The 8092-nt window shown below is 46.0% G+C and overlaps 1 non-coding gene across 1 annotated transcript; it reads right to left on the bottom strand.

Annotated features, from left to right (window-relative positions):
- Positions 1–625: 625 nt before the first annotated feature.
- On the bottom strand, positions 626–697 carry trnat-cgu (transfer RNA threonine (anticodon CGU)). Its single transcript has one exon. It is a non-coding gene; the product is annotated as a tRNA-Thr (tRNA).
- Between the last annotated feature and the right edge of the window lie 7395 nt (positions 698–8092).

Here is an 8092-nt window from a genome sequence, read left to right as displayed (position 1 = left end):
ACTGATCCGCCGGTTGGGCAACCGCTGAGTTCTGCAGACCTCCAATTTCAAACATATGGCAACACTTACTGAAATTATGGGGAAACAAGAGAACAAGTGTATTGCCATGGTGTATAAACCTTCTTAATCTATCATTATGAATAGAATCAGGAAGGAAAAATTCGTTTTCCTGCCCGTTATTTTATTAGTAATCTCACCTTTTTCAGCTCAGTGATCCATTCCTCAGCATTCTAAATAAAACAGGTTTTAGGCGCCCGAAGTACTCGGCATGTCCCAAAACCCGGCAAATGGAAACAAATGAAGAAGAAGGTTATGACTCAAATGCCACATTCTGTGCACTGAGAGCAAGATGAGTGAAGTATTTAATGTGTTTGCTGGTGTGAAGCATCACGCAGGTTGAGGTGCCGCTGATAAATGATATTCGGAGGATCACGTTGTCATTTTGGAACCAGAATGAAATTTTCTTCCGTCGTCCGGGGATCACCGGGGAGAATGAAGCAAGCAGTTCACCTGCTAAAAAGCGCGGCGATGATAACTGAATCGAAGAGCTTCAGCAACATCAGCTGCTTGTCCATCAAGAAGTAGAAGTCACACTGCAGAACACTAAAGTTAATTGAATGTCAACAGGCGCGGACGGGATTTGAACCCGCGATCTTCCGTTTACGAGACCGACGCCTTACCACTCGGCCACCGCGCCTCGGTTTAAATGCACTATGGAAGAGGCATTCAGAAGGAGAATTGGATGACAAAGAAGTTTATAACTTGGCCGATGTTTGCATGTAAACTTCACGAATTGTGCAGCAATGTCGTTCTACAGAATAAAGGGTTAGTGATGGTCCACATGGCGGAGGCGGCTCTGAAGTTGAAGAAGCAAATCAATAACAAGAGCTGTTCAGCCAAGACCGGCCGCAAACGATGTTAAATTGCCGCCAGACCATTTACGGGAATCCAACCTAGGTTACAGTGCTGAAAACGCTGAATCTTGGAAACTGGATGAACAGGTTCGCGGGTGGGAAACTGGCCACGACCTTTGCTGAATATTGTCAATCAAAATGACGCCACAGAGCCATCACTGTCAGTCCAATGAAGCCTGGTGTTCCCCTGCATTTGCTACCCTCTGGTGGAATGAAAGAGAAATTCTTCCTAGACTTCTGCCTTCAAGTCGATGAAACTTCATCAGCTGTAATTTTTCAGACAATGAACGCAATCCCGATTCTCACGACACGGAAACACCCGAGGACTTGATTTGGGGTCACTGAAGAGACATGAATTGAAATTTTATTTGAAAGAGGTTTCTGATATTCCCCACGCACCCCCCAGAAACACTGTTTAAACTGAATTGACGCCTGCTATTATATCTGATAACGCACAATCTCTTTAGTTCTCTCTCCCTCTGTTCAATTAACTTGCTCAGGGAACAGACGCAGGTTTTGTCGGGGACGAATCTCTGTCCTTTCTCCTCACGCAGCTCGGGGACACATTTTCATAGGTTGAGACAGATTGTCAAACATTGAAGCTGTGAGCTGATTGGTGGATTGCAGAAGGATACACCACAGAGCTGGTTGGGTGTCATATAACGTCCATACCTGGATTCACTCAATCATAATAGAGACCGTAACTCACTCGTCTCCCCCACTTGTCACTGAAACAAATTTCAAGAGCATCTCTGTCCGTTCATATCCACCAAAAAACTCTCCGAGAACATGTTTATGATTCTTTTGTGTTCTACTCTGATATCGGCAGCTTTTCTAACCGGTAAATTCACGAGTTGCACAGCCTACGTTTCACATGAGCACAGAATGTTTGAACTAATCAATTTTTATTCGTAACCACACACACAAACACACACACACACACACACACACACACACACACACACACACATTCCCATCACAAGAAAGGAACAGGAAACAAATGTCCTTGTGAATGTTCCAGAAGGTCCATCCGTTCATCCCGGGAACTTCTGTTGCCGCCGGGGGCTTAGAGTTTGCTGCTTAGTTCCTCTGATCTATCTCTGTGATATGTGCTGTGGGATAAGGGTCTGAATCAGGGTGTTATGACATTGATTGATTTAATCTCCCTCCTCGCTTTCGCAGGACACTCTCGGGGAGACTCCGTTTCACAGACACTGGCTCCAGTCACAGTGCGTGAAGGGGACGGTGTCCTATTGGACTGTAATTATACAGCTACAAGCACTTCTATTCCGGATCTATATTGGTACCGTCAATCTCCCATTGGAACGATGGAATATCTACTCTGGAAAACAAAGCACAGTGGGAGCCAGGAGAAATCACTAGATGGCCGTTTCTCAGGCTCCCTCGACGAATCAAAGCAAAGCATCCAGCTAAATGTGTCGCAAACTCGCCTGGGAGACTCGGCAATATATTACTGCGCCATGATCCCCACAGAGACACGGAACCAGGCTTATCCTGTACAAAAACTCTCTACGCTACGCGACGGCTGCAGCTGTCAACAGGAAGGAGTTGTTTGCATTGCCTCTCAATCTAGTCCTGGCCGCGCAGTGATACATCGTCGGTTCCGTGCGCTCCGCGCCCTTTGCCATCTTTGTCGCAAATTGACTTAGAAAAAGATACAATTTAAACCCGATCCCGTTACCATTCCCAAACTCCCCTTCACATGTTCACCCACTCCAGACCCTGAAATTCTGTCCGATACCGTGCATGGAGTTAAAGCTGGGCGTGTTATGGAGATAGTTTAATTTTCCGATGTCCGGAATTTTATAGCAGACGGAGAATGCGGCATCTTACCCAAAAGTCATTGCTTTGCAAAAGCAAACGGCTGATGAATGCTGGAGGAATGAAACTAACTGAATCAAAGCCGGATGTTAAGAGCACGCCTTGTAACTGCATCACAATCATGTCACATGACGTCCTTGAAGCAACAGGATTGGTGGGAAATTGCCATCCTTAAACAACACTTGTTCGAATGCTCACAGCATCTGGCCAAACGTATGATCTCTGTCTCAGAGGCCGAAGTCAGAAAATCCTTCACGAGGGTGAATCCTCTCAAGGCGTCAGGCCCCGATTGTGTTCCTGGCAAGGTACTGAAAATGTGTCGACAAACCATCTGGAGAGTTTAAAGACACGTTCACCCTCTCACTGACGCAGTTGGAAGTTCCCACCTGTTTCAAAAACGCATCAACCATACCGGTTCCCAAGAAGATCAGGATGAACTGCCTCAACGAGTGTTGCCCATTCGCACTTTCATCTGCTGTTATGAAGTGCTTTCAGAGGTTGCTCATGTCTAGAATTACCTCTTTCCTGAGCAAGGAACTCGAGCTGCCTCAACCTGTGACTGCCACGACAGGTCTACAGCGGACCAATCTCACTGGACTTCTACTCGGTTTTGGAGCACCTCGACAACAGAAACACATGCGTCAAACTGCTGTATATAGACGGCGTTTCAACACCATCATCCGCCCAATACTAATCAACAAGTTTCAAATCTTGGGCCTCTGTACCTCCCTCTCCAACTGGACCCTCGACTTCCTTACTGGGAGCCACAGTCCGTGCAGATTGGTGTTAACATCTTCTCCTCGCTGACAATCAACACGATAGGACCTCAAGGGTGAGTGCTCAGCCCACTGTTACACTCTTTCTACACTCCTTACTGAATATGCAAAGTTCAAATGACATCTACAAATCCGCCGATGACACCCCTATTGTTGGAAGAATCTCAAATAGCGACAGGGAGGCGTACAGTGGCTCGACTGGTTGAGTGGTGTCGCAACATCAACCTCGCACTCAACGTCAACAATACCAAGGAATTGATTGTGGACGTCAGGAAAGAGGACGTCGGGAGAACACACAACCCTCATTATTGAGGGGTGGTGGTGGTAAGGGTGAGCAGCTTAAAGTTCCTGGGCTTAAACATCTCAGAAGATCTATCTCGGGCCCAACATATTGATGCAATCACGAAGAAGGCAGCGAGCGGCTCTGCTTCATTACGAGTTTGAGGAGATTTGGTATTTCACTACTTTTGCAAATTTCCACTGGGGAAAGGTGGAGAGCATTCTGACTGGTTGCATCACCGTCTGATTCTCATTCGTTTCTTTGCAATGCGAAGACGGTTTAAGAGGTGCGCGGCTCAGTGCACCTTCCTCATGCGCCATCATGACGTCATTGTTTTTCTGCTTCAGTTCGTGAACCGTAAAAGCGTCGATCCGTTCCTGTATGCCCGATTGGAACCAATCTTCAACGACGAAATAACATGGGGCTAGTGCAAACGGGTGCTTTAATGGACTGGATGGTCGCAAGAGTCTGTTTTTTTTCCTATTTGATTCTGTGGCTGTGAGTCCAATAGATATCGGGATACTGCATCTTCTGAACCTGTGAAGCTTATGCTGCAGATTGGCACATTACAAATCGGAGGAATACGCGCTGAAGGTTCCACTAAAGTTCGCTGGGGAAGAATCGCAGTCTAGGACCTGCCGCCACTGAACATTAAGGGGTAACCCCCTCTTTATTAACATTTGACAGCGTTTCAGATGCTTCACTAATTGTTTGCTCTGGGAAGCAAAATAAATGGTTTTGGTGTATTATGAAATAATGCATTGAAATTATGCTAAAATGGACGCAGAGAAATATGTATATTTACTGTTAATTTTATACCCATGTTACATGATAGGAGGAAAACGGATAAATACTTCATCAGGCGTTGAACGAAGTCAGTATGACCAGCTCCTCCAAATTATATCTGATGGTGTTCCACTTAGTGCTCAGTTCTTATCTCTGTGTCGTCGCAGGTATACGCCACAACGACTAAACAATCCTGCCAGTTCGAGCTGTGCCAGTAAAGAACTTGCATCGTCCTTCAGCAGCGTTGCGTGTCACGTTAGGTAGCCCGAGGGAGTTGCTGAAGGTGGCGGTTGTGGTTGTAATGGGATGTCCATTGTCGGTCCTGTTTGTTTCGGCTACAATGTATTCGCAATGTGTATAAGACGGATATAGAAATATGGTCGCAAAGGACCACTTGCAATTTGAACGGCGGCGTGGAGTATCGACGTGAACTGCCTCCGCCAAACCAGAGACTAAAATTGTCAGAACGGGGCGGACTCATGGACAGCGAGGGCCGATTCATTCTGCAGCTTTATTTGTTCCCGAGACAAACGGCAGAGGGCGTTTTTGTATAGCAACAAATCCAGGTCTGTCACAGTGAGAGACACGGAGTAGAAAACTTGACAGAAATGCGCTCCTCTGTCTTCAATATTTGCATCGATAATTTCCAGAGTAAGTGTGCATGTTTCCGGAGTTAACCTGATGGAATACCGCTCTCCGCCGGAGATTCACTCTGTCCCGCTTCTGGTTTGTCTGATGAAGTCCCTACGTTGAATGTAATCCCAAGAATCCCCCTGGTATACGCAGGTTATGGTGAGAGACTGATTCTCCATCTTGGTCAACAAAGAAAGACTCTGAACCATTAAACGACTGAAGGACCCTGGAAATTTATGACAGGGCAATCAAAAACGCAATCGGTTTCAGATCTGAACCTCGAAACCGGGATAAAGGAGGGCAGTGTCTGCGATTCACTGTGGCCACGAGCAGCTTTACGCAACAGTAGGATGTTTGACCACGACTTACTTTGTAAACAGTTACATAGAATAAAAACAAGGAAGAATCCCATTGGAATGATTGAGGCAGCTGATGTTCACTCGACGCCAAATGGGCTGAACTGCTCGCAGAGTTCGAACCTCAAAGCCTGACAGTAACTCTTCACGAGTTATTGCTTATTAACACAGGGCGGTGCTCCGGGAGCAGCAATGTGCCGTACGGTTTCCGGGTCTGTGAATTCTGTGAAAAAGTGGGAGGTTGATAGTTGGAATTTGACATTTTATCTCTATCCATTCCATCTCTGAGGTCAACGTGAAATCCCTTCCCACATTAACATGTGTACAGTGGGATGGACTGGTGAGGCCACCGCCGTGCCCCGTGGGAGAAAGTCCTCAAGTGGTTATTTGCTGGGATCTGTCCATGTCTCTGCGGGACACCAGGGATATTATTCTACGACTTACAAAATATGTCCGCTCTTCTCCTGAACGGAACAAATCACCCAGGAGATGTGAGAGACTCGTGCTCACTGAACGGAAAAATTAGATTTATTCCAATTCTGTCTTCAGCAACAGTAACAGCCGGACTTGGAATGATAATTTCCAAAGTGCAGTTGAGTCCAATATTACTTTCCTCTGCGAACGTGATTTCACCGTCCGACGATTATACTGAGCCCGGGAGGGTCAAGTCTAACAGAAAACAATTCACCCGTCACCATCAATACCTCAATTATCGTCATTCCATAAATGGAATCAAAAACATGTTGACTGTTCCTTTGTGTTCTATTCCCCAGTAAGAAGCTTTCTGAAACCAATAATTTTATCAGTTATTCATCACTGCACTTCTCATTCGTATCAATGATTTCATGTTATCGTTTCTTTTATCCTGAACACACTCATGCTGTCCTGAAACCCTCCCTTCGTCACACCGTGCCCACCGACAATCAAGCACCCATTCACTCCCATCCTACATTAATTTAATTTTTTGTTGCATTTTGTTGCATTCAAGCTCTCTCTCAAAATTAAGGTCCGTTTCGTTACTAAGCCAGTGATCAAACGGATCCTTTGGTCAAGGACGTAGCGACAGAATAGCCCCTCAGATTCACCCTCTTGTTAAATGGAGTCCAATTTCCCATCTGGTAACAAAGATAAATCTGTCTGGATAAGAAACTGTTTCTCATGTCTCTTAAAGTTTGAGATTGTTTCGCCTTTAAGACAGACACTGCTCTTCAATCAACGACCTTTCTGGTTGAATTCTCTGCAATCAACACACTCCTCAATCTGGGGCAAGGAAGAAGATCACGCCAGTTGCAGTCACAATTACCTACTCCTTCCAATTGGTGTTCCGCGGGAAGTGACGTTGTGCCACCCTGGCCACCGTTCTCCTTTCTCTCTGACTTGACTTCCCGCAGGTCTCGAAGACAGGAAAAGGTCTGGCTGTTGCAAGTAGTATAATGCGACTCCTTGCATACGCTGCGCTGTGGGTGACAAACATTATCGGTGAGATGGCTGAAGGTTTAAACTGGTTTAAATCCCAAAAAGCTACTGGGGCTCAGCTAACACGGTCGAACGGCAAATCAGAGACGCAGAGAAAAATGCAAAGCGGTTCTTGTGTACCAAGTCCGCCAGATAGTAGCGGTCGGTAAATATTCACTGGGATGAGCTATTTCCCTTTCAGAGAGACGGATGAAAAGACCTTTAATATCATGAGGTTATCGACAGAGAGGACATGCAGAGGACAGTTGCACCTGTGTGATATTTATATCAGATGGGCAGGAATATCAGTCGCCGATAAATCCAATAGGGAACTCAGCAAAGACCTCTTTATTGTAGGTATGTAGAATTTGTGAGACTCGGTACGAGAAGGAGTGGTGGAGGCGAATAACACATAATTAAAGAAAAATATATGAGGTAGAAGGAAATGGGGATAAGCTGTCAGAAGTGTGGTAAAGGTAGGTCGAAGAATGTTGTGTGGGATCCATCGAGACACAATCTCATTGTTCATTGGATTTCCAATCCGCTTTATGTGGAATGTCACTGCGTGTTTTCCCGCGAATTATGTTTGGTATTAACGCTGAGATTCATTTCCCGCTTTCTTTACCCGTACTACAGGTCTGAGCGATGCCCATTCCGTGACTCAGTGGGAGTCAGTGCTCACACGGACCGACGGAGAAAACGTCAGCATAACCTGCACCTACACTAATACTGCACCATATAAATATTGGTACCGCCAGTACCCAGGCGGACGGCCCCAGTTTGCGGTCCAGAGTGGCAATCCTGAATCAAACGTGGATTTCGCGAAAGGCCGCTTTTCTGGTGTAGACCAGAGCTCAGAGAAGAAATATCGATTGACTGTAACAGGTCTGAGGTTGTCTGACACGGCGGTGTATTACTGTGCAGAGACACTCACAGTGATAGAAAAGGGCTAATTCCTCGTGCAACAACAGCCGCAGGTTTATGGGGCACAGCTGTCGTCTGTTGTGGTTGTGAATTGGAGCAGCTCAGTTACTGACACGGTAACACAGT

Source organism: Pristis pectinata, chromosome 12 (assembly GCF_009764475.1).
Source record: "Pristis pectinata isolate sPriPec2 chromosome 12, sPriPec2.1.pri, whole genome shotgun sequence".
NCBI classification, from domain to species: Eukaryota; Metazoa; Chordata; class Chondrichthyes; order Rhinopristiformes; family Pristidae; genus Pristis; species Pristis pectinata.
The sequence above is the reverse complement of the archived record's forward strand: the minus strand, read 5'-3'. Positions and strand labels throughout refer to the sequence as shown.